A 26737-nucleotide genomic window follows, 5' to 3' on the forward strand; every position below is an offset into this window, starting at 1 on the left:
GGAAATGCAAATCAAAACCATAATGATAAAACACTTCACATCCATTAGATGGCTATACTAAAAAAGAGAAGATATAAGTGTTAGCAAGGGTGTTGTATGCTGTTGGTGGGAATGTAGATTGGTGCAACCATTGTGGAAAACACTAGCTTCTTGTTTGCAAACATGCAAGTAATTGTACAAAAACAAACAAAGAAAAAAAAGAGCATCTGAAAAGCACACAAATAAACTGGAATCCTATTGGTTAGAATAGAACTTTAATAACATCCTCACACAGAATCATCATTACAGTGAAACAGATAAAGGTTACCCAGAACGGAAATAGAGCAGGGAGTCAGGACAGTCAGACAGTCCTGACAGTCCTCAGACAGTCAAAAGATTCTGTCAACTCCTTCCAATTTTGCTGCAGCTTCCTTTGAGGTCTCCAGGGGAACTTCTGTTGTACAGCCTTCCTCTTCTGTTATTCTTGCCTGCAGGAAAAAAACCATGTTTAAGTAGATGGGTCCCAACTTCCTGTCCCCACCTGAGATAAAAATTTCTGGACCCCCACAATTTCAAGACTTTACTTTCTCTGGGATTCTCCTCATCTGATGGGGAAGTCTTTGGACCCACTTATCCCTTCCGTTGCTTCTTGACATTCTGGGTTTTTGCAGGAATTTGTGGGGCTAGTACTGTGGTAATGACCAGTCATTTGCCTTATCTCTTTGGAGATCAGGTCAACTTCCTCAGGTATTGATTTTTGGATGTCCTGGATCATAAAAAAATATAAATATTTCATATACCAACAGACAAAAGTTCTTATGCACCTTCTTCTCCACGTGCAGATGAGATGGCCTCATGACCACTAAGTGAAACCCATTTCTCACACATTGATGTCCCATTCTGAGGTGCCATGATTATTCTATCAGAATAGGATCCACAGGGCTGACCAGTTAGCTCAGTTGGTTAGAGTGGTGTCATCACACCAAAGTCAAGGGTTCAGATCCCTGAACCGGCCAGCCACCAAAAAAACAAAAACAAAAACAACAAAAAAAGTAAATAATAGAACCCACAGTTTAGGACACAAATTTTAAATGGTGAATTTAGGCCTGTACCCTTGAATGCCTGATTTTGGAAGCTTGTGATAGTATATCACAATAGAATGTATTAGGAAAAAGAAAGACAGCATTTCTCTAGACATACAAAATAACAGAAGCCTATGGGAATGCTACATTTAATCCTGCAGCAAATATACTTGAAAATCAAGTGTGCTACTTCTTTAACATTCAGTGAGATGATAGTACACAGGACAAGGATCAACCAGATAAGAGAGGAAACACTATCCTCAGCCATTAGGTTCTGTCATTAGCTGAGTCTGCTCACATCCCTCCTCACTATTCTCCATACCATAAAAACATCACTAATCCCTGGTCCTCAACAGCTGCTACATTTCAAAGAATTCTGCCAGAGGTTTGTTTTGTATTTCGTAGACATCTGTTTACAGAGCTCTTTCTCCAGAGACTTGTAGATAATTTTGAAAAATTCACCATAAAAATGGCCCATATAAAAGTCAAATTTGACGTGATTATTTGGATGTAATTTATAAACCCAATGAAGACTGGCTTAAAAATGATCTTCATTAAAATAAACACTGTTTAGTCCTGAAAAAGGAACTAGTTTTTTAGTGAGGTGGTTTTTCTAAGGAGTGTCTAGAAATTTTTTCTTATAATAATGCTCATAAAAACATAAATGGAGAAATTATACTTCAATGCACTGTCACTCCTTTTACCCCCCAGCTTTCATCAGATCTAACTGCCAGCCAAGGAATAGAGACTCAGTCAAGTGGTGAACAGAACTTGGTTTATTCAGACACCCATCTTATGGGCTCAGCTTCTCATAAAGAGATATGCATCCCATGTGGACCCAGAGAAATCACTAAATGGGGAGTCCAAAACATGAAAAGCCCTTGATCCAAAGGGCATACAGTCCAGGCTCCTCAGTCAGAGTCCAGTTTCCAGCAGGTCTGAAAGAAGTGAGCTGAGCTTGGGGGAAATGAACAGTGTCCTGGAGAAATGGAGCAGTGTCCTCCATATAAGCCCCAGGGTGGTTTGTCTTACTGCCTCAGAGAAAGATTTCTTCCAAAATTTAAATTGATTTGAGTTCAAATATTAATACTAAATAAATTTAAAAGTTTGAGAAACTGGTATTAGTTCTGGAAGAATCAGAAATGTGCTCTCTTTCAAAAATCATCTTTGAGAAATTTCTGTAGCCTGAATAGGTGGGATCTGGCCTTGCCAAATACCCAGCTAGCACAAACTTCAGAATTTCAAAGGAAATAAAAAAAGAGATATTAACGCACATATTTCACACTAAAATTTATTAAGGACATAAATTAAGCTACTGAAATTTGAAAACCTAATTTTCTTTTTCTTTTTTTGTGGCTGGCTGCTTAGGGGATCCAAACCCTTGATCCTGGTATTATCAGCACCATGCTGTAACCAACCGAGCTAACCAGACAGCCCTAATTTTACCATTTTTTGAAATGTTCATGTGAGAACAGACGGCCTTATCAAACGTCCCTGGTAATATTCTAAAATTAATTTTTCATTAGTTAAATACAAAGTCCACATATCTCCTAAACAGTATTCATTTTACAAGCCTCATATCTGTACACGAAATAAAACATTCAGAAATAGAAAACAAGAACATATATTAAAATATCTCATATTTTGCAATTCAAAAAAAATAGTTTCAGACAGTAAAATTACAACGTATTCAGAAATTGATAAACTATGGGATGCCATCCACGCTTGACCTTAAGGTATTGAATTTATAAACCATCGCAAGAAGTGTGAAACAGAACAAGTGAAATATGAAGGAGAATGGAATTACACATATACAAGAAGTAAATTTTGTTCTTTTAAAGCAATTCCTCAGCCTTCACCCTCAGCCCAGGCCCTGGCCCCATAAAGACCATGGAATTGAGCCCAGACCTCCGCCTTCCAGGAGAATAAATAACACAAATGGAAACCACCTTCTTCAGGAGTCAATGTGACATCGCGTACTCCACACAGGCAGTGTGGAGTGGGCTCCAAACGGAGCCAACCCCGCTGACTTCAGTAGGGCAGAGAGAGAGGCCGACCAGGAAACGCGCCGAGGGCGGAGCGAGGGAGGCTCGCCGGCCCTGCCCCTCGACCACGCCCCGCCTCGTGCGACCGAGGCTCCGCCTCCTTGCGCAGTTTCCTTTTGACCCGGAAGCGAACTCTACGGAGTCAAGGCCCACTTGGGTGAGTGCGCTCCGGTCTTTGTCGCTCAAACTCGCGTCTCGCAAGCCCCTCCTAACCCAGTCCTCAACACCCGGGGTCGGTGGTCCCCGCTGACGTCACAGGCTCCGGAGAGTCCCGCGTTGCCCTGATACTCTCCGAGGCCGGTTTCTCCGCTGCCGGCTTCGCGTCTGCGTCAGCTTTTAGTTAACACGCCCCGAGGCCTCCTCCGCCGGGCCTGTTAGCCTTGAGTGTGTTCACCATCTTCGCCCGCCGCGTTAGGTCTCCAGTCGGCAAGTGAATTCTTGCCTTTCGCCTCCAGCCTTGCCCCTCGGCCCCTTAGGGCAGTCCAGGGATTCTGCAGACCCCAGCCCTCTCCTGAGACCCTTCCTCAGCCTTTGTACCCCATGCGGCAAGTCCCTCCTGGTCCCCCGGCCTCCCCTTCGCGGTCACCGCCTGGGGAGGCTCCGAGCCCCGGGATGGAGGAGGGGACTGGCCCTGTCCTGTGACACCCCGTGTCCTCTTGCTTAGTGTTTACCTTCCCGATGTCCCACTGGAAGATGAGCTCTTTCCGCTCAGGGCATTGTTATTCCATCCCTGTGGACGTCTAGGTGGGCCGAGGGATGAGGAGAAAAGAGAGACGAAGAGGGAGATAGAGCTAGTGAAGGACAGTGAGAAAAAGGGAGAGTAAAATAGAGGATGGAAAGTGGGTGGGTATGACAGACTTGGAAAGACGCAGTAAGAGTGCTCCGGGGCAAGGAACAGTGCGATAAGACTAAAGGGGATCGATCAGCAGAGAAATGGAAGAGGGCGCGGAGAGGAGGGGGCATTGACCAACAACAGCAGAGAGGGCAGCAGAAGGGTTGATCTCAAATTTATTATATGGTATTCTAATTTTCAAATTACTTTCCTTTTAAAATTTATTTGTTAGGTTCAGATTATGAGACCGCAATGCTTTCCCAGTCTTTATTATCTATTGAGAATATTTTTGGTATTTAGTAAATAATTTTACACTATTTAAACTTGGTAATGATATTAACTTTTTATCTTAACAGTCAAAAACAAGTTTAAACAGTCTAATATTTTCACCAGCTTTCTTTTTTTCCCTTATGTGATCTTTTAATTTAATGGGCTGTGGGCTAAAGTTTCCAACTAAGTGTGTGATCTCTCCAAGTTTTTTGTCTTATTTTCTGCAAATATTCAAGGATGGGCTGGATTGTCCTGGAACTTTGTTCTAACAGATCCCATCTGTTCATCTGTTTGAATACATTGTTCAAAGGTATTTCCAGAGCTGACCTTCTTTTCTGTTTTCCAGTGCCAATAATTAGGTCTTCTTAAATTATGTATTTTTTGATGGCTTAGTGTGTCCTGGAAAAGAGAAATTAAGTGCTTTTATACAATATGATTAAAACCGTGTAAGACCTGTTGCTCTTGGTCAGGAGTATGAAATATAGTCTGAAATCTTTAGGGGGGATGGTAAGTGCAAATCCTGCTACTTTCCCTTCCAGGTCATGTCATTCCTGTGAAGCCAGTGCTACTGGCCTCCCCTGTTTACCTCTCCACCTTTGACACAAGGCAACTGGGTAGGGAAAGAGCAAGACTTTTTAGATTAAGCCCAGAACAGAGGTATCTCTCCAATGAGGCGGTGGCCCTTGGTTCTGGGAACGGGGCTTGGAGGAGGAAGGGCAATGCAGTTTGGGTGTTCAGGACCTAGGAATGGGGGAGAGCCTTGGGAGCTTAGGAACAGGAGAAAGGAAAAGCTCTGCCAGTTCTCATCCAGTGGCCCTGTGCTCAGCAAGTACTAGCAGGGACTGCAGGTTCTGTGACTGAGGAGTCAGACCAGCTCATACACCCACAGCTGCCATGTAGCATGTGGGCTTCACTAGGATATGAGGGCATTATGAAGAAAGGGGCAGAAAAACTCACTGTTTAGTTTCCATGTAAGTTTACTGTCCTGAATTCCCGATGGTTCAGTGGAAAGCAGAAGAGTCTTTTTCACGTGTTGAGTTCTGCCCCATATGCATGGTTGTGGTATAGGAAGATGGGGTATGTTGATTTGAAGCCCCAAAGGGCATACTCCTAACATTCGGGAGTGATCTGACCTTACCTGAGAAAAGCTTAGTGAAGGAAAATGAGCAACAGTCAGGAATGGCTTTCTCTGGTAAAAGTCCTATTTTCATTTATTGTTCTGTTCTCTCCTTCCTGAAATGCTGTTTTGAGGACTTGCTAATCTCTGACTCTCAAATATCCTGCCTAACACATTTCCTAACTCACCAGTAGCCTTCCGTTAGCCCCCTGTTATCTTCAGACTGATACCATTATATTGTGAACCTGTGAAAGAGAACTAGTGAAGTGATTTCTTTTAGGGGGTCATATGGGCGGGGCTTCATGAACCCAGACATGGAGTAAAGATGGGGAGTGTGCCCCATGAGGTAAATGAGGTTGGCCAGTAGGTAAGATTTAGTTTAGGGGCCAATCTGGATGCACTCAGCTTTCTGGATCAGGATTAAAGAAACATTAGTGGTGAATTAATGTCAGGAATACCTGACAAATCCTGGAAATGAAGATTGATGAGAAGAACTTTGTTCTGCCTGATTATGTAATGTATTTGAAGCTTAACAACGAATCAGTGTATATCTGGCCTCAAAATATTAATGACTTGGGAGAGAAGGGAGAATTTACAAACTGAGCCATGACAAGTTAAGGTGGCAGTTCATCCACAGGGTGGAGTGTGTTTTATTCTGTTATTGCTTGAAAGTGGAATCAACCTAAATGTAGGAGGATTTTCAAATCATTCACAGCATATTCCAAGGAAACCTTGGTGTTCATGGATTTCTAAAAATTGCTGCATTGGATGCTTCTTAGCACACTCACTTCTCTGCAGATGTCTGAGGGTTCCTCCACTTTGGGTAAGTCAGGGTTTGATTCCCCAGTCAAGGTATGATGCATTTCAAATTGTAATAGATTCTAGAGAGATGCACCCCCAGAACTACAAAGATGTCCTCATCTATCACCAACATGTGAGGTTCCCCCCTACTTTAACCAGGACATGATACTATATGTATATTTTTTATAGATTTGGGTAAGATGACAAGTCTTTGTTTTTATTTCCATGTTATTACTTGTGAGGCTGCATAAATTTTGTTTTATAGACATACATGTGTAAAATGAATTTTTCTACTTGACTTATTTTTGCTGTATTTTAGGTACCATTTTCTTTTTTTTTCTTTTTTTTTTTTTTTTTTTTGTCTTTTTTCGTGACCGGCACTCAGCTAGTGAGCGCACCGGCCATTCCTATATAGGATCCGAACCCGCGGCGGGAGTGTCGCCGCGCTCCCAGCGCCGCACTCTCCCGAGTGCGCCACGGGCTCGGCCCTTTAGGTACCATTTTCTGTTCTGTAGTTTAATCGAACATACATACTGACACATATATACGCTTTGGTGTCTTATGTTTCTGCAGTGAAACCAAAATCCATCTTTAATGCACTTTGAGTTTTGTAATACAAAATATTATAAAACCTATTTTGTATTATGTTCCATTCAGTTCTGATATTATATTGTTTAATCTAAAATTAATCTGACTTACTTTGAATTTTCAAATAATATAGGTTCAGATGAAATTTGACATGTCTCCATTTTGTTCTTTTCATATTTATTTTTTGCTGTACCCTCACCAAAAATCAAAATAGAGAAAAAATTGATTTTTAGGGCTAAATCTCTTTTTTTACCTGAAAGATCACAAATGACTTTTAAGTTTAGGTTACACTGAATTTCTGCAGTCACCGAGGTTTTATGTCACTATGTCCTTCAGTCTAAGAACTTGGCTTGCCGGGCTTTATTCATGTCATTTTTATTTCTTCAATAATTAAAAAAAAATTTTTTTTTTTTTTACATGGGTCTGCAAATTTATTTTTAGTGGGAGTCATTATATTTTGCTGTTTTAAATGGAGACTGATTTTTGTGTGTCTGCTTAGTTTGTAAATTATTCCTACTGAACAGGAAGTATGGATATCAGTATATTCAAAATAGGTTTGTCCGCTTTTTAAATGTTCTTATTATTTATAATAATTAAAATGGATTCTTCCACTTTTTGAGTTTGCGGTTGTATTATCTGAGAATAACTACAGTTTCAGCTTTTTGACTCCTTTTTTGTATTTCCTCTTTCCTTTCCTCTTTTCTTAGTCGCAACTCAGGCAACCTTTGCAATGGTGAATGGCAGCAGCCCTGGCCAGCCCCGTTTTGTCAGCTTTACCTTTACTGGAAGTGCTTACTGCCAAATGTTTATTGAAGTTTTCTTGATTAACAAGAATTATTCCACCCATTTGACATGATTTTTAAAGATTTTAAATTAATTTTAAAAATGTAAATGATTTAAAATATTTTTGCAAGGGCCTATTGATGTGATCTAATTTTTAATCTGTTAAATTACTCTATGAAAGTGATAGGTTTTCTAGTATTGAATCATCCTTTCATTATTGCAGTAAATGCCACTTGACAATGTTGTATTATTATTTAACCCCACCAGTGATGACCTAGTGGCCAAAATAAATTGATGATAGCTAAAATAAATAGGTAATGGCTATTAAATTGCACTGATTTTTGTAAATGTACTCAGTAAAGATTATCTAATTTCCATTTTTTTTGTTTTGCATTTGTGTACGTTTTGATTAGCCTAATAATGAAGACAGGCTTATGTTTTTCTTTTAGAAGAATTTGCATTACAGAGGAACCATAAGTGATTTAACATGTTGCCAGAACTCTCACAAATCCCTTTTAGAGATAGATTCTAGTGTATAATTTATATATTAAAACTGGCTAATCAGTTTGTTCTTGTTAGTGAATGTTTATAACATATTTTCTTGGAAATTAATTTCTTGGAACTACATATTCAAATTAGTAATTAGTGAGAACAGAATTCTTTCCATTTCTAACATTTTAAAGTATTGCCTTTAAATAAATAGATGCATTTCTAGCATTTTAAATTATTGCTTTTAAATAAATAGATGGTCTGTTTTAATTACCAGTGTTATTTTTTCATGGGTCTTTTTAATTCCAAGATTTAAACTCTCAAAAGTTTTATTTGACTGATTTATGTCAAATCTGTTTCTTCATTGCATTCTTTAATCATTAATTTAATATTATTATTTTAACTTTTATTCATAGCTGCTTAATTTGTAATAATTTGAAAAGTCTAATAACCCTGTTTCCTTTTTCTTTCTCTTGGTATAAGTGTTTTTAAAGTTTTGTATTTTTTCAAGGTCATAGCTATAGCCTTAATTCCATGGTTTTGACTACTTTCATTTTTCATATTTATCATGACTAATTGAAACACCCTTTGATTTTATTGTAACCCTATCGTTTAAACTATCTTAGTTTGGTTTGTTTGAACTACTTGATTATTATTTTCATTTTGATTTTACCATGGTAACTACTTGTTACCCAGATTATATATTATTTTTTACAATTGGCTGATATTTTCTCTTTGCCAACTACACAATCATATTTGACATATACCCACTGGTGTACTTAAGTGGAAAAAAGTCTCTATAATTTGGATAAAGGTTCTCTTTGTGTTTACTAGTTATTTATACTAAATCCTCAATATGCCTAATCATATTACTGATTACAGATGTAATGATTTCAGAGCACATTGTTATTAAATCCCCCTGTCAAATTTAAGGAATTAGCAATTTCTCTTTGAATTTTTGTTTTTAATTATGTGTATTTCCAACATATATTTTTATATATATGATATATTTTTCATAAAAATATGATAAATTTTATATAAAAATATATATTTTTATATGAATATAATATTTTGGTATTTAATTTCTGCAAGGATTTAGGCAAGACTCCAGATTCAAACCTAACTGCCACAGACCCACCAAAAATGTACATTAAGCACCCAGTGCTGTTTCAACACCCAGGGCCTGGTTGGCCTTCTACCATTTGCACTACTGGGCCCCTTGAGATCTGGACATCTCAGTTGGCATAACTCTACTGTGGCTATTGTTAGGTCCATTCATCTGTGCTCCCTGCTGGCAGGGCCAACCCAGGTCTGCATGAGCCATTGCTGGGCTCTTTGGATGACTTAGAAAATTCTAAAATTGCTCATGAGTGTGCGTCACCCTCCACATGCCTTCCAGTCCAGCACCACCCTTTTGTGTCACCTGTGGAAATTTAGATCATAACCAAAGGTGTAATAGGACACCCTTCTTATACCTCAGTTGTCTGTCATGGCTAGTCCCACACTACTGAGCTGAGGCAGTTAATTCTGAGGAGGTGTGTGGGGGTGGGGACACCCTATCTATCTAGTCTTTCCAAGAAGGTAAAAGTGGTTTGTGGACCTCCAGGTAGACTTAGAAAAAATTTTAGGGTGGCTCTGTTGGGCTAAGGAAGCTCTCCCTGTAAAGGGTGGCACCAGAGGTTTGATGGGACATGCAAATTTGTACTGAGTCTTAGGTACTGAGGTTATAATTCCTGCCCAGTTGGGTCCCTGACTCTGGAGAGGGCCTTGGAATATTTCAGGAGGCCCATACAACTGAAGAGTTCTAAGTAGTATAGCAGAGGTCTGGAAGCAACTGTGTGTATGTGTGTGTGTATATGTATGTACATGTGTATGCTGGGGAACCCTCCATAAAGACCTTCAGTAAATCAGACAATCTCTGTGAATAGAGCAAATCTATGGAATCTTGTATAACAGTCACAACAAAAATTATTATTAATAATAAATGTGATACCTAAAGTAATGTTAATATACTATAAGAATGACACTGATGACTATTACAGTGGTATTAATATTGCTCCTAATAAGAATGATAATAATGATAAGCCTAAGGAGTTGGGAGATTAGAGGACAGACTTCCCTAAATGAATGATAGGGTACTGATATTGGGCCTTATGGGGAGCTTCAGATTCAGAGTCGTAGTTTTGCATGATGAAACATGTTTCATAAGGCAAACATGGGCAGTAGGAGGGAAAAGAAAACCAACCTGCAGGAGGGCATGGGCTTATTTAGGGACTTGTATGCCAACCCACAAAGGAGAGGCCTATGGGGAGGGGGAAAGGGAACCTATTGTAGGGACACAACAGGTTGCACAGACCCCAAAACATTTCATGAGTTCAGCTAAACTAGCTAACTTGTAGGGAATCCTTGAAAGGAAAGCAAGCCTCCGATTATGCATCCAGCACACAAAAGCCTTACCTATAATGTACATAGAACCCTCAGAACTGTCTCAGTCCTTGCAGCCTGGCTTCCCTTCTGCTGTCTGTTCTACCCAAGAGTCGTGGGGACCCAGATATATTGAATTTACACATGTCATCCCAGGGCTGTTGGAGGAAGTCATCCATAGTGCTCCCAATCCAGCAGGGGCTCATGGGCCTCCATGAGCAGTTCCTGGGCTCTCTGGAGGACAAAGTTCTACGGTTGCTTTTGAGAGGTTGGCTTTCTCCTTGCACCAGCTTATCCTGGGCAATGAGTGGATCCAGAACATTTTTAGACGTTCAGGCAGGTCTAGAAAGCTGTACTTGAGCTTCAGTTGTTGTCAGTGGTGATCCCAGGCCCCTGAGCTGATATACAAAATTCTGAGGAAGGTTAGGCTGGTTGTGTATACACGTATGTCTGTTGGGGAAAGCTGCATAATTCTCAGTGAATCAAACATTTCTGTGTTCATAGAGCTAATCTATTCAAGTGTATGATAACAGCCACAAAATTAATACGTAGCAATAAATGTAGTAACAAAAATAATGATGGATAACAGTAGAAATGATGACCATGATTTTATTTCAATATTACTACTATTACTAATGATAGTAAAAATAGGCCATAGGAGATTACAGACTCCTTTAAATGAATGAGAAGGTAATGATCTCTGCAGTCAAAGGGTAGTCTGTAGTCAGAGTCTTAGGTTTGCACAATGGAAGGTGTTTAGTAAGGCAAATGGGAGCAGCAGGAGGAAAAAGAAAAACAACCTGGAAGAGAGTGTGGTGAACATGTGGACTCCTGCACCAACGTGGGAAGAAAAGCCTAAGGGGAAGAGAAGGAGGGACCCTGGTCTGGGGCCTGAATAGGACTGATAACCCACTAGCTTTCAGGAGATATGCTAGATGGCTGAGGGGCAGAAAGGGAGCAGGAACTCCTGATCTATACTCATACCCCCTGCAGTGCAGCAGCAGCCCCACCTGCCAGGATCTTGAAACTCTCCAGCAGTATGTCATCCCTCACCACCGGCTGCTCCTCTGCCATCTCCTGTCTCTGAGACCAGGAGGTGGACATCTTGGCTTGCATTTCTCTGCCCAGAGCTGTTGAAGGGTGTTGTGCTTGGTGGTCCACAGCTGGCAGGGATGGTAGGGGCAGGTCCTTGTCCATCAGCAACCTCTGGTCTACAGGTCTTCCCTCTCCATTGTAGAGTTCACAGTCCATCGCTCAAAAAAACATATATATCCTCACCTTATTCACCTTTCATAAGTTCCTCCTGGAGAAATCTCCACTTTGTCTCTTTGACACCTTTCTAATAAAGAGCTGAAATCTATTGGATTGAATAACACCAAACATTGTGCTATCATAAACTTACAACTAATAGCCCAAGTTTAACAACACTAATTGTCAGTCCCAATAATGTTTGGAAATCATATACTAATTACAGATAGTGTGTGTCTTTGTACAGTTGGAATACTTTTTTTTTTCTTGTAATATATGATTTTCTGTGAAAAATAGACAAAGTTCCCCCTTGGAGCTTGCATCATTTAGTCTAACCTTTTCCATAAATGATAAGATTTTTTTTTAAGTTTATTTATTAACATTACTTTTTTATTATTATTTTTTACATTCTTTGATGTTGCAGAGCAGTTGGGGGGAAGAGGAAGAGAGGGAAGGGGAAGAAAATAGGGTGGGAGAAGGAGGAAGGAGGAGGGGCGGGGTTGAAGCCTGTGGCACCCCCCACCTCATCCTTCCTGTATGGGAGACCAGGGGGCTTCCAGAGGTGGCTTGGTCATTGCTGGGCTGGGTGCAGATGTCAGAGGGCTGTAGCTGAAGCCCTCACCCAGTGATCAGATATTAAATATTTTATGCTTTGAAGACCTTACAGTCTTTATTACTTGTGCAAAATTGGCCATAGACAATACATTAAAAAAATGTGTAGCTGTATCCCAGTAGACACGGAAATTTGAATTTCATATAATTATTATGTGCCATGAAATATCCTGCTTTTAATTGTTTTCTCAATCACTGAATTATGAAAAAATGGCTATTATCTAGTGCACTGTATAAAAAGGGACAGCTGGCAAGATTTGTCTGAAGTCTGTAGTATGAGGACCCTTGACTTATATTATAGTTTCCATAATCTGCTCTTGTATCCTTAATAGTATCATTTCAAATACCCACGTCAATAAAATTCTGTCCCTAACCTTCTCAATATATGTGCTGGACCACCTTCATAAAAAAAGTAAATCCCATCTCTTTGGAACTTTTCTTCACCAAAAGTTAAGAAATTTTTAAAAGAAAATCTCGTATCTCAAACTTCCTTTGCTACCTCTATCCTGTTATAGTAATTTGCTTCCCTCTAGGAGTCCTTTCTTGGCCTTTCCAAACTGGGGAAGTTGTTTTGCTTTCTCAAACACACTTTTCTCTCTAAGTTGTAGTTTTTGGTTTAATATTCCACCCAAAGACATATCCATCTCGCACTTGGAATCTTACTTTCTTCTGCTTCTGCTGTCCACTAGAGAAAACTGCTTGGAAGGGCTTTTGTGATAAGATTAGCTCAACCTGCATAATCTCCCTCTTAAAGTCAACTGAGTATTAACCTTAATTACATGTGCCAAATCCCTTTGCCATGTAACATACCATAAGCACGAGGGGTCAGCTACCACAAGTGCCAAATTTCTGCCTGAAGTTGCTATTGTCAAAAATGCAGACTGCTGGTGTGACCAAAGAGGACTGTTGGGTGACCTTTCTAATTTCCAGATTCCACAGGGCTTTCCTAACCTATGAGTTTTGTAGTTAGTGCCAAGGTCAGGAACCTTGGAGGCCTGGTACTGTTGTAGGGCTCTTGTTTTTCTCACTGCTGTGTTCTGGCTGATTTATTTTTTAATCGTGCCCAACAGATTGTATCATGGAATTCTCAGCACATTTTCTGTAGAATGTAAGGTAATTTTAGTTTTGTATTGCTGTTTCTATCTTAGCAGCTCATTGTTTGTTTAGTTAGAATGTCTGTAGAAGATCAGTCTATTAAAGAATAACAAAGGTTCATATTGAGAGACACCCTGGAAGACCACAGGTGTAGATACACGGGCTAAGGGAGTCACCAGTGTATCCCAGCACCCTGAACTCTTGCCCTTCTGCTCACTTGTCAGCTGCAAACAGCCCTCGCTGACCCTGATGTAAATAAGAACAGCTGTGGCTCATAGTGCTCCATCTGTGGGCACTTCACTCTCAGTATCCATTTCCATCTGTCTACAACCCTATGAAGAGGAAGGGGTCATCTCTCCATTTGTGCGTGAACCAGCATGTGGGGGAGCCTGGCTGGAGCCCAGGCAGGCAGAGCCCAGAGCCTGGGCCCTTCACCCTTGAGGTATCCAGTCCCTTGAGCTGTTTCAGTATCCTGCTGGCCTTGGGGGCATACATACTACATGATGATGGTGATGATAGCAATGGTGGTGATGCAGGCTGTGACACTGAAGAAGGTTATGGCAATATTAAGAACTACTGCATTGTTTGAGCACTGCCATCTGCCACGTGACACCTAGGCATATTCTACATTAATTCAGTTCATCTTCACAACACCCTCTAAGTCAGGAACTGCTAGTGTCTCCATTTTCTGGCACCTTGTTAGAGCACTTGCCAAGAGCAGCAGCACAGTGTAGTAGTGATAAGAACTCAGACCCTGTAGTCAGATCCTGGCTCCACACCCTGGAGCTCTCTGCCTACATGTGATAGCTGGGCACAGTTTACTTGGCCTTTTTTTTTTTTGCCTCTCTGGTCACATCTGCAGAACAGGGAAATATTAATACCTCCCTGGGAGGGTTGTAGTGGGGAGTTACATGGTTAATACAGCACCTGGTAACTTAAATAAATAGAAATACTCTTTTTTTTTTTTTGGCTTTTTTTGTGACCGGTAAGGGGATCGCAACCCTTGGTGTGGTGTCGCACGCACCGCGCTCAGCCAGTGAGCGCACCGGCCATCCCTATATAGGATCCAAACCCGTGGCGGGAGCGCTGCTGCACTCCCAGCGCCGCACTCTCCTGAGTGCGCCACAGGGTCGGCCCTAGAAATACTCTCTTAATTCTGCATTATCCTTTCTTCTCCCTTCTCCTCTGCCATGTTTTTGTTTCCAAGTCTCAACTGCTAACATTTCTGGTGGAGCTTCCCTGCCCTCTTGCCTGACATGGCTCTCTGTTCTGCCCTGATACTCTGACGTCCCAGCACTCCCTGTTATCTCTTTATCTTCCTGCATGCTCCCTGCATCTGTGCCAGCACTGTTCTTGCCACATTGTTGAGCACTATTGATGTCCTTTGTTTGCTATTCCTACACTGTCCTCCTCGACAGACTTTGTGATGCAAATACTACTGTATTCTCCAGGTCTTTTCATCCCCTTGTATTTGCCTGTGAAAATGAGCATCAAAAATAATAAGATGTGAATCTTCAGTCACCTCAAAACAAATTCTACAAAAGGATATAAGGGAGGTAAAGAGCAAATATGAAACCTCTAGCCCCTTGAGGAATGGCCAATCAGCAATATCCTATGTCTCCAAAATTCCATAACCCCCGACTACCACCATTTTGCAGAGTTCCCAAGCAGCTACTTCCTCTTCCTGGAGTAGAACCTCGTGCCCCATTTACTCCCAATCCTCAGTTCATAGACACTGAGGCTCCACCTCTCTCTGTGGCCCAGCAACGGGATAGAAGATCCAGATAGAAGGGAAAGGAGAGCAGAGCCGAGAGGTTGGGCCGGGGGTCCTCCTCCTCCCCAGGCAACCCTTGATACAGACAAGGTCTGGGAAGAATATGGGGCTACAAGTGCAGAGGGTGGACCCAGGCCCCTTATACACTGCTGCTAGGCAGGGGAAAGGCATCTGAAAATGGCCCCTGATCACCCCATTTGTGCTCTGAGAATAGCAGCTCTGTCCTGTCACTGCAAAAAGCTGAGCTTTCGTGGGGTTCCAGGCCCAACAGAGTCGGGGAGGAGCAGGTAGGAAAGAAAGGGCCTAGGCCTCAGACCCACCCCTGAAGGGATAGTAGGCCTCCGCTGACCCTTGGTGGCCTCACCCCAAGTGATGCTCATCATTGAAGCATGAAAGGGTAGGGGCTAGAAATGGGGAAGCGGCTGACTTGTGGCTTTATGGTTAAAAGGGTATATGAGGGGGGTTGTCTTGACTGTGTGTACAGAGCAGGCACACTGCTCTTACTGAGACTGTTTATGGAAGAATTGGACATAGGTATGAAGCCCTCTCTAAACCACCACTTCAGTTTGACTATTTAGGAGTGAGAAAATGCTTCTGTGGCCAGTGTCCTGGAGGAAGGGAGATGTGTTTCACCTCAGAGAATACTAGGGCAGACTTGTGGGGGAGTGGGTACTGCTTGGCCTTTAGTCAGTCGCAGATCTTCACCAAACCCTGGGGAGATTGAGGGGAGGAATGACAAGCTACTGAGGTACAGGCCTGAAATTTTTCAGACTATGTTTCTAGCAGGGTTGGGAGGTAGCAGGGAAGTGGGATATCTGGGTCTGTGGAGTGGGATAAGGAGGAGGGTCTGCCCTCAGGTAGAAGTGCGATGTCTAGGATACAAAATACTCTTCTGTTCCTGAGGGGAGCAAAGGATTATAACAATTTTGATAGAATGTGTAAATGTAAATGCAAATGCGGATTCTTACACAGACTGGATGAGGTGATACAGAGCACTCATCACCTGTGCTCTTCTGTAGGAATGTGAGCCTCAGCGAATGGACTTACTTTTCATGTAGAGACATAGAAGAGAAACCTTGAAGTGATGCATGCACAGTCTCCTCGTTCCCCCAGGGTAACACCTGCTATTAATCACCAATCCTCAGTTTATAAATGAAGAGTGCGCCCTGTACCGTGGAAAATTCTTCCCTTTTCTCCCTCTGTTCTTCTGTTACTCACCACTGATTTCCAAGCTAATTCCTATGTAATATCAGTCTGATAATTTTTAAATAACACATTCCCAGCACCTGCCATAACACCTGGCTTATTATTCATGCTCAATAATATCTGAGAAAAAACAAATAATAAAGCTTTGTGAATTCTTCCTGTTCCTCATCTCACTTATCCATCCATTTTCTCCCTTCATGACACTACCAAAACCCTGTGACAGAAAACAGTCATATATTTCTCGAAACTCAACAGTGCCCTTCTTAATTACTTCAATACGTTCTGCAGCAAAAGGCTCGCTGATGAACACAAATCTGTTATCACTTTTCTGCTTTAATTTCATCAGTGTTTCTCAGAAGAAGGACCTTTGGACATGCTCTGACCTTCAGGCCCTGAAATCTACAAGCCTGCTGCCTTCTCCAGTCCAGTCCACCTCACTCACTTGCCTTCAGTCTGCTCTCACCTTCTGGAATACAGCAGATTTGTTTGTCTCAGGAATTTTACATGCATTCTGTCAGCCTGACTAAAAAACCGAAACAAAACAAAACAAAAAATCAAGAAGCTCTAAAATCATTCCTGTCGTCCCCAGTATTTCTAAGACTTTGCCTAAATAAATTTGTAAAACATTAGCTAGAATATCTATCTGTACTTTCCAAGAGAGTTTTCCCTTCTTCACAAACGATGTCTTTTACGGTTATATACATAAAGTTTTTTTTTTTTTAAATATAAAAAATTATCTCTTCTGAACTAACTTTTATACTCAACTGGTCTGGCAATCTGCCATTTTTATTTTTCGGTATAACTCCATTCCCTTCCTGACACAGATCTAATTCAGCATCTCTTTCCATATATATTCATTTCTGACAAAAAGAAATCGTTTGCCTCAAAAAATGTTGCAGTGTAAGTAGGCTAAAAAAAAATACAGGAACACATAAGGCAACCATGAAAATTGAATATTTAATTACCTAAAATGCTTGCTACAAAAATAATACAACAGAGCACACTTTTTTACTTGATAGAAATACATTTTAAAAAAATATTCTTTTTGGAATCAAATGCTTGTGCTTAAGATGAAAATACAGTCATCCCTTGGTATCCATGGGGGATTGGTTCCAGGACCTCATGTGGATACCAAAATTCAAGGATACTTAAGTTCCTGGTATAAAACAGTTTAGTATTTGCGTATAACCTGTGCACATCCTCCTATATACTTTAAATCATCTGTAGATTACTTAATACCTAATACAAAGTAAATGCTATATGTAAATAGTTGTTATACTGTATTGTTTAGGGAATAACAAGGAGAAACAGTCTGTATGTGTTCAGTGTAGATGTAAGCATCCTTTTTTTTCTTTTCGTCAGTTTATTTGCTTGTTTGTTTTTATGGGACCTGGCCAGCATGGGGAACTGAACTCTTGACCATAGTGTTAACAAGGCCTACATTTTTAAAACGTTTTTTAAAAATATTTTTGACCCAGATTTGCTTTAGTCTGGATATGGAGGGCCAACTATATGTATGGCTTGATTTTTCTTCAGAAGTAATTTATTTCACAGAGGGATGGGAATAAAATGGATTTAGGACACCCCCCAAAATAATAATTTATTTCATATCTTATTTCCTGAGACTTAAAGTTTTTAATATTATTCAGAAAGAAAAACAGTTTAAAATATCATGTTTACATGAAAATTAATAATAAAATTAGACAATTCTGGGAATCATTAATATTTTGAAGTGTGTAGAATATTACAGTTTCTAGAATTTTTATTAAACCCGAATTGAAGAGACCCACACTGGATGGTCTTTCTCTTGATTGGTAGCAAAATATGCATTCTCGAGAACTTTGAAAAAAATTTTCATTTATACAGATACACATAATTATTTTTTTCTATTTTTATATTTACTTGTATATATTTATGGGGTTTAGTGTGTTGTTTCAATACATGCATATATTTCACAATGATTTACTTAGGGTAGATAGCATAGTTTTGTGCCCATTAGTTTACCATTTCTCCGCCCTCCTGTCCCCCCACTGCAATACTCCTTCTCTTCATGGCCTTTGGTAACCAATATTCTACTCTTTACTTCTGTGAGAACTACATTTTTTTTCTTTTTTCTTTTTTTTTTTTAGATTCCATGATTCCATGTGTGAGTGATATCATGCAGTATTTGTCTTTCTGTGCCTGACTTACTTCCCTTAACATGATGGTTTCTGGTTCTATCCACATTGCTGCAAATAATAGGGTATCTTTTTTCTTTTTTTTTTCAATAGCTGAATAGTATGACATTGTATGTATATACCACAACTTTTTATCATTTAATCCCTCAATGGATATTTCATGTAGCGTTTTTCCTATGTTTTCTTCTAGTAGTTTCATAGTTTGGGTCTTACATTTAGGTCTCTAATCCACTTGAAGTTGATTTTTGTGTATGGTGAGAGATAGGGGTCTACTTTCAGTCTTCTGCATGAGGATATCCTGTTTTCCCAGCACCATTTATTGGAGAGGTTGTCCTTTCCCCACTGTATATTCTTGGTGCCTTTGTTGAAAATCTGTTGGCTGTAAGAATGTGGGTTTGTTTCTGGGCTCTCTATTCTGTTCCGTTGGTCTATTTGTCTATTTTATGCCTGTACCATGCTGTTTTGGTTATGATGGCTTTATAGTTTATTTTGAAGTCAGGAAGTGTGTTGCCTCCAACGTTGTTCTTCCTGTTCAAGATTCCGTTAGTTATACAGGGTCTTTCATGTTTCCACACAAATTTTTTTTTTTTTTTTTTTTTTTTAAAGATGACCGGTAAGGGGATCTTAACCCTTGACTTGGTGTTGTCAGCACCACGCTCAGCCAGTGAGCAAATCGGCCATCTCTATATGGGATCCGAACCCGGGGCCTTGGTGTTATCAGCACCACACTCTCCCGAGTGAGCCACGGGCTGGCCCTTCCACACAAATTTTAAGGCACTTTTTTCTATTTCTGTGAAGAAGGTTGTTGGTATTTTGATATATGTATTGTTGAATATGTAGATTGCTTTAGGTAATATAGACATTTTCATGATGTTAGTTCTTCCAACCCATGAACATAGGGTATCTTTCCATTTATATGTGTCCTCTTCAATTTTTTTCACCAATGTTTTATAGTTTTTGTTGTAGGGTTCTTTCACCTCCTTGGCTAAATTTACTCCTAGGTATTTCATTTTTTGGTATTTATTGTGAACAGGATTACTGGCTTGATAACTTCTTCATCTATTTAGTTATTGGTATATAGGAAGGCTATTGATTTTTGTGTGTTAATTTTGTATCCTGCCACTGTACTGAATTTATTCATTACTTCTAGTAATTTTTTGGTGGAGTCTTTACGGTTTTCTATATCTACGATCATGTCACCTGCAAAAAGAGATAGTTTGACTTCCTCTTTTCTGACTTGGATGCCCTTTGTTGCTTTCTCTTGCCTTATTGCACTGATTAGACTTTCCAGTGCTATGTTAGATAAGAATGGGGAATGTGGGCATTCTTGTCTCATTCCAGATCTGAGAGGAAAAGCCTCCAATTTTTGTCTATTCAGTAGTATATTAGCTGTGGGTTTGTCATATATGGCCTTTGTTGTATTGAGTTACATTCCTCCTATATCTAGGTTGTGGAGTGTTTTTGTCATGATGGTGGTCCTTTTCTTTCATTCTGTTGATGTGATGTATCACATCCCTAGGATAAACCCCACTTCCTCATGGTGAATGATCTTTTTAATGTGTTGCTGGATTCTGTTTGCTAGTATTTTGTTGAGGATCTTTGCATGTGTGTTCATTAGGAATACTGTGGTTTGGTTTTCTTTTCTTTTAGTATCTTTTTCTGGCTTGGGTATAAAGTTAATTTTGGACTCATAGAATGAGTTTGAAAGGGTTCCCTCCTCTTCAGTTTTTTAGAAGGGTTTGAGAAGACTTGGTATTAATTCTTCTTTAAATGTTTGGTAGTAAAGCAACCTGGCCCTGGGGTTTTCTTTGTTAGAAGACTTTTTATTATTGCTTCAATCTCATTACTTGTTTTTGGTCTGTTTAGTTTTTCTAGTTCATGATTCAACCATGATAAGTTGTATGTGTCCAGAAATTTATCCATTTCTTCTAGGTTTTCCAGTTTGCTCACATGTAGTTCATAGTAGTCTCTTATGATCCTTTGTATTTCTGTGGTATCAGTTGTAATTTCTTCTTTTTCATTTTTGATTTTATTTTACTCTTTCCTTTTTTCATTAGTTTACTTTCTTTTCTTCAAAGGTTTATTGGTTTTGTTTATATTTTCAAAAAAGCAACTCAGTTTCATCAGTCTTTCGCATTTAAAAAAATTTCTAATTTATTTCTGCTCTGATCTTTGTTGTTTCTTTCATTCTAGTGAATTTCATTTTGCTCTTGTTTTTCTAGTTCTATGAGGTATAATGTTAGGTTGTTTATTTGAAGTCTTTTGTTGTTGTTTTGTTTGTTTGGTTTTTGTTGAAGGCTGATTGGTATGGAGATCTGAACCTTTGACCTTGGTGTTATAACACTGCCCTGTAACCAACTGAGCTAACTGGGCAGCCCTGAAGTCTTTCTTTTTTGGTGTAAGTATTTATTGCTATAAACTTCCCTGTTAGAACTGCTTTTGCTGTATCTCATAGGTTCTGGTGTGTTTTCATTTTCATTTGTCTCTGGGAATTTTTAAATTTCCTTTTTGATTTCTTCTTGGGCCCAGTTGTTGTTTAGGAGCATGTTGTTTAATTTCCATGTATTTGTATGGTTTCTAGTATCTCTTTTGTTATTGACTTCTAGTTTTATTCCATTGTTGTTGGACAGTGTATTTGATGTGATTTCAATTTCTTAAACTTTTTTGAGACTTGTTCTGTGACCTAACATATGGTCTGTTCTAGAGAATGTTCCATGTGCTGCTGAGAAGAATGTATATTCTGCAGCTGTTGGATGAAATGTTCTATATATGTACGTTAATACAGTCAGCCTAGAGTAGAGATTAATCCTGATGTTTCTTGGTTAATTTTCTGTCTGGATGATTTGTCCTTTGCATAAATTGGGGTGTTAAAGTCTCCAACTATTATTAGGTTGGAGTCTGTTTCTCCTGTTATGTCTGTTAGTAATTGCTTCATATAACTGGGTGCTCTGGTGTTGGGTGTGTATATGTTTAGAATTGTTGTATCCTCTTGTTGAATTGATCCCTTTGTCATTATATAATGACCTTCCTTATCTTTTTTACACAGTCCTTGGATTGAAGTCTATTTTATCCGATATGATTATAGCTATTCCTGCTCTTTTTGGTTTCCATATACATGAAATATCTTTTTCGATCTTTTTACTTTCAGTCATTGTATGTCTCTGTAGGCAAAGTGAGTTTCTTGTAGGCAGCATGTTGTTGGTTCTTGTTTTATATTCCATTGAGCCACTCTGTGTCGTTTAATTGGGGGCATTTAGTCCTTTTACATTTAGTTATTGATATATAGAGATTGTTACTGCCATTTTGTTACTTTTTTCTGATTGTTGATCCTTTTTCTCCTTTTTTTGATGTTACTGTCTTCATTTGTGATTGAGTGGTTGTTCTCTAACAGTGTATTTTGATTTCTTGCTATTTATTTTTAGTATATCTCATAAGTTTTTGTGTTGTGGTTTCCATGAGGTTTACAGAAAATATGTTATAGTTATAACAGATTATTTTAAACTAATAACAACTTAACTGATATCTAAGAAAAAACAAAGAACCAAGGCCAACTCTATGCTTTGGCATCATTCCCCCTCCCTTTTTGACATGTTGTTGTTTCAAGTTACATCTTTTAATATTTTCTATCTCTTGTGCAGTTGTTGTATTTGTTGTTGTCTTCTTAGGTTTGTCTTTTAGTCTTTGTACTAAGGCTATAAGCAGTTTTTTCAGCTTTCTTATGACTTTAGAGTAGTCTGAGGTTGTCTGTGAACCTTTTACTAATGAGTTATGTACTGTCAGCTGTTTTGTTGCTGTTCCTTAGTGTTTTCTTCTTTTAGATTGAAGAACTCCCTTTAGCATTTCTTCTAAGGCAGGTCTAGTGTTGGTGAATTCCCTTAGCTTTTGTTTGTCTTGGAAAGACTTTATTTCTCCTTCATATTTGAAGGTTAGTTTTGCTGGATAGAGAATTCTTGGCTTACAGTCTTTTCCTGTAGCACTCTGAATATATCATCCCACTCTCTTCTGGCCTGTAGGGTTTCTACTGAGAAATCTGCTGAGAGATGTATCGGGGTTCCATTGAATATGATCTCTTTATTTTCTCTTGCTGCTTTCAGTATCCATTCTTTGTCTTTGGTTTTTGATAATTTGATTATGATGTGCCCTGGAATGTTCCTCCTTGGATTGAACTTGTTTGGCAACCTCTGAGCTTCCTGTATCTGAATGCTGTCATCTTTCTCCATATTTGGGAAGTTTTCAGCCATTATTTCCTTGAATATGTTTTCTACATCTCTTCCCTTTTCCTCTCCTTCTGGTATACCAGTTATGCAGAGGTTGTTTCACTTGAGGGGGGTCCCACATTTGCTTTAATTCTGTTTCATTTTTTCTTATTTTTCTTTTTTGCTCCTCTGATTTCATGTGTATTATCTTTGAGCTCATTGATTGTTTTCCTCTGTTTGAGTGAATCTGCTATTTGATCTTTCTATGGAGTATTTCAGTTCTGATAATGTATTCGTTATTTTTAGAATTTCTATTTGTTTTTTTTAAATTGTTTCAATTCCTTTGTTGAGTTTTTCAGTCTATTCCTGGGTTGTGTTGCAGATTTTATTTAATTTTCTGTTCGTATTTTCTTTCCTTTTGGGGTTGGGGTAGTTCTTTGATAAATTGCTGATGACCTATGATTTTTGGATCTGTGAACCCAGAGGCCAGGGCTCCTTATAATCTGAATGTCTGCTTAGGAGTAGGGAGAGACCCAGGGAGAAAGGGAGGGTGAGAACAAGTCACCTCAGCTGTAGAGCAAGACCTGCCTCACTGGTCAAAAGCAGAATCCCTGAGGATCAGGGAGCAACAGGGACCATGCCAAGGTGCAGTCTGGGGACTAAATTGTGTTCCTATTCTGATCCATCAGGGTTTGGCTGATGGTTCCCATCACAACTCCTCCATGTTGATGCACTGGGTTGTAACTGCCAGGCAATACATTAAGTCCTCACATGACAAATGGGATCATCTTTTTTTTAAGTGGGTAATCATTACTTATTTAGTTGAAACATAATTGATTAAACATATTTATGGGGGACAGAGTTTACTGTCAACAATTTGTGTACAATATATGATGATCAAATCAATATATTAGCATGTTCATATTTACAGATCATAATTATTCTTGTGACCCTTACGCAGTTTCTCTCTAACCAACACACCTCCCCCTTTCCCACCTCTAGTAACCGTAGGTATGTTCTCTCCTTCTGAAAGTTCACCATGTTATTGTGATCTCTTTATCTTTCTCTCTCTCTCTCAGAGCTGATTAACAATTTCAGTAATGATGCAGGATACAAAACCAACACCCCCAAATCAGTAGTGTTTTTATTCTCCAATAACAACCTAGCAGAAAAAGAAATAAATTAAGCAAGTCCATTTACAATAGTCACCAAAAAAATAAGGTACCTGGGGATAAATTTAACCAAGGAGGTGAAAGATCTCTACAATGAGTACTACAAATTACTACAGAAAGAAATTAAAGAGGTCACAAGAAGGTGGAAAGACATTCTATGCTCATGGGTTGGAAGAATTAACATTGTGAAAATGTCCATACTAACCAAAGCTATCTACTGATTCAGTGCAGTCCCCATCAAAATACCAACGATGTTCTTCACAGAAATAGAAAAAAACAATCCTAACATTCATGTGGAACAACGGAAGACCCTGAATAGCCAAAGCAATCCTGAGCAAAATAAATAAAGGCATAATACTACCTGGTTTCAAATTATACTACAAAGATATAGTAACCAAAACAGCATGATACTAGCATAAAAACAGACACTTGGATCAATGGAACAGAATAGAAAACCCAGAAATCAACCCACATACTTGCAGCCAACTGATCTTTGACAAAGGCAACAAGAACATACATTGGGGAAAAGACGGCCTCTTCAATAAATGTTGCTGCAAAAATTGGACATCCGTATGCAGAAGAATGAAATGACCTGTACCTCTCACCATATACCAAAATCAACTGAAAATGGATTAAAGACTTAAGTATAAGACCTGAAAGTATAAAATTACTTAAGGAAAACATAGGGGAAACACTCCAGGAAATAGAACTGGGCAAAGACTTTATGAATAAGACCTCAAAATTACTAGCAACCAAAGAAAAAATAAGCAAATGAGATTCTATTGAAGTGAAAAGCTCTGCACAGCAAAGGAAACCATCAATAGAGTGGAAAGATAACCTACAGAATGGCAGAAAATATTTGCAAACTATACATCTGATGACAGATTAATATCCAGAATATGCAAGGAACTCAGACAACTTCTCAGTAAAAAAAGAAATATCTGTCTTTTCTTGTGACTCCCTGAACATCTTTAAGAAGGTTATTCTGACTTCTCTGTCACACTTTTCATAAGTCCACTGTTCCTCTGGGTCTTTTGCTGGTGCTTGGTATTTCGCTTTAATGGTGTTATATTTCTCTGTTCTTTCTTGATCTTTGTGTCTTTACATTGATGCCTGAGGAGATGGCTGCCTCTTCTAGGTTTTATAGGTGTTAATTGACAGGGTTAATATCAGAGCTTTGTCTCTGTTTTTTTGTTTTGTTTCAGTTCAGTGTTGGGTTTTTAGCTGCCACCACCATTTAAACTGTGCAGTGTAACTAATTGGGGGAACTTTCTTTGGGGACCAGCACTTGACCCCTGTGGTTGAGCTAAATTGCTGCTTTGCTGCTGGTTCTTTGGAGAAGGCTCATTGTATGGCTCAGATTTTAACTATTGGCTTTTTAGTCACTTCTGGGTCTTGTGAGATCAGGTAAACCTGAGCTTTGTGGAAATTCTGGCCGGGAACTGAATCGTTCCAGTAAACTGCACTTCCTGCAGATCTGTGTCCCTGATCAGTTTCCACTGAGTGGGCGTGTGTGAAAGGCAGATCAGCTGCCCATGCTACACCCCCATGTTCCCCTGGCAACCAGCCTCCCCCTGCACTTCAAACACTTCCCTGCGGTGTGGGCCATGCACAGGTCCTTCACAATGAGTCATTGTCCTGTGGGTCGTTTTTTACTTCAGTCAGCTGCAGCCCCTTACTCCCAAATGTGTCAGTGGGAACCTGTTGGTGTTCTCACTGGCCTGGGGGCTGGTAGGGTGTGCTCCAAGACACTCTTCTCCACTGTAGGCTCCAAGCAACTTCACACAAAGGACACAGCTGCAGTTTTGTTGGCTGCTGTTCTCTGTGCTACAATTTCTTACCACCCCTCACTGGGGCCAGCCCGGAAGTAGTTGGGGCTCAAAATAGTCCAGGTGATCACTTCATTCTCTCACTGCAGTTTCTTCTGCCTTCACAAGCTCTGTAGGTCTTTCATCCTCTTCCCCCAAGCTCCAACAGTCCCAGGTTGGCATTCTTTGCTTTCTAATAGTTGTAAATTGATCAGTTGTGGGAGAGACTGAAACTGGGGACCATCTATTCTGCTATCTTGAAGATGTCTCCCTTTGTTCTTTTCTTCCTCTTTGACTCTCTTCCTTAATGAATTGGTAATTTGCTATAGTGAAATGCCTTGGTTCATTTTTCTTAATCTTTTGCATATCTACTGTAGGTTTTCACTATATTGTTGCTATGAGTCTTAGATAATATATCTTAGTTATACCCATCTATTTTAAGCTAATAACGACCAACTTTGATTGCATATACTCTGCACTTTTACTCTCTCCCTTCTCTCAAAATTTTGTTTTTGATATTTTTACACTTTGTCATTTTATATTGTTTTTGTATTTTTATATTTTATATTGTTTTTATATTTGTTTCCACAGTTTACATCTATTTATGTTGTGTAGCCATTAACCTGCTATTGTAGTTCCAGTTATTTTTAATACTTTTGTATTTTAACTTTTATACTAGAGTTATAAATGATTTACAAATCACCATTGCAATAATAATAATAAGGTATTTTGAACTTGACTATATATTTACCTTTATTAGTGAGTTTTATATATTCCTGTGGCTAATTAGTGGATTTTTAGTTTCAGCTTCAAGAGCTCCCTTTAGCATTTCTCATTAAGAAGATGATAAAGTTTGGATGTGTTATCCCACCAAAACTCATTTGGAAATCTGATCCCCAATGTGGCAGTGTTGGGAGCTGTTTGAGTCGTGGGGGTGGATCCCTCATGAATGCATTAATCCTCTCCCTGGGGTGGGGGTAGTGAGTGAGTTCTCACTTTATTAGTTCCCATGAAAGCTGGTTGTTTAAAGTACCCTGGC

At 39.4% G+C, this 26737-nt stretch overlaps 1 protein-coding gene and 1 long non-coding RNA gene across 3 annotated transcripts in view; one reads left to right on the plus strand and one right to left on the minus strand.

Annotated features, from left to right (window-relative positions):
* Positions 1–237: 237 nt before the first annotated feature.
* On the minus strand, positions 238–3113 carry LOC134371040 (uncharacterized). Its single transcript, XR_010022696.1, has 3 exons — positions 3011–3113; positions 564–745; positions 238–467 (listed from the first exon to the last, which is right to left on the minus strand). It is a non-coding gene; the product is annotated as an uncharacterized LOC134371040 (long non-coding RNA).
* A 117-nt stretch (positions 3114–3230) lies between these two features.
* ZNF596 (zinc finger protein 596) overlaps positions 3231–26737 on the plus strand; it is a 42360-nt gene continuing 18853 nt past the window's right edge. For both annotated transcript variants that reach the window (XM_063103694.1, XM_063103702.1), the window contains exon 1: positions 3231–3263. The gene's annotated coding sequence lies outside the window, so the exon portion shown is untranslated. The remainder of the gene's footprint in view (positions 3264–26737) is intronic.

This window comes from Cynocephalus volans, chromosome 1 (genome assembly GCF_027409185.1).
Source record: "Cynocephalus volans isolate mCynVol1 chromosome 1, mCynVol1.pri, whole genome shotgun sequence".
Lineage (NCBI taxonomy): Eukaryota > Metazoa > Chordata > Mammalia > Dermoptera > Cynocephalidae > Cynocephalus > Cynocephalus volans.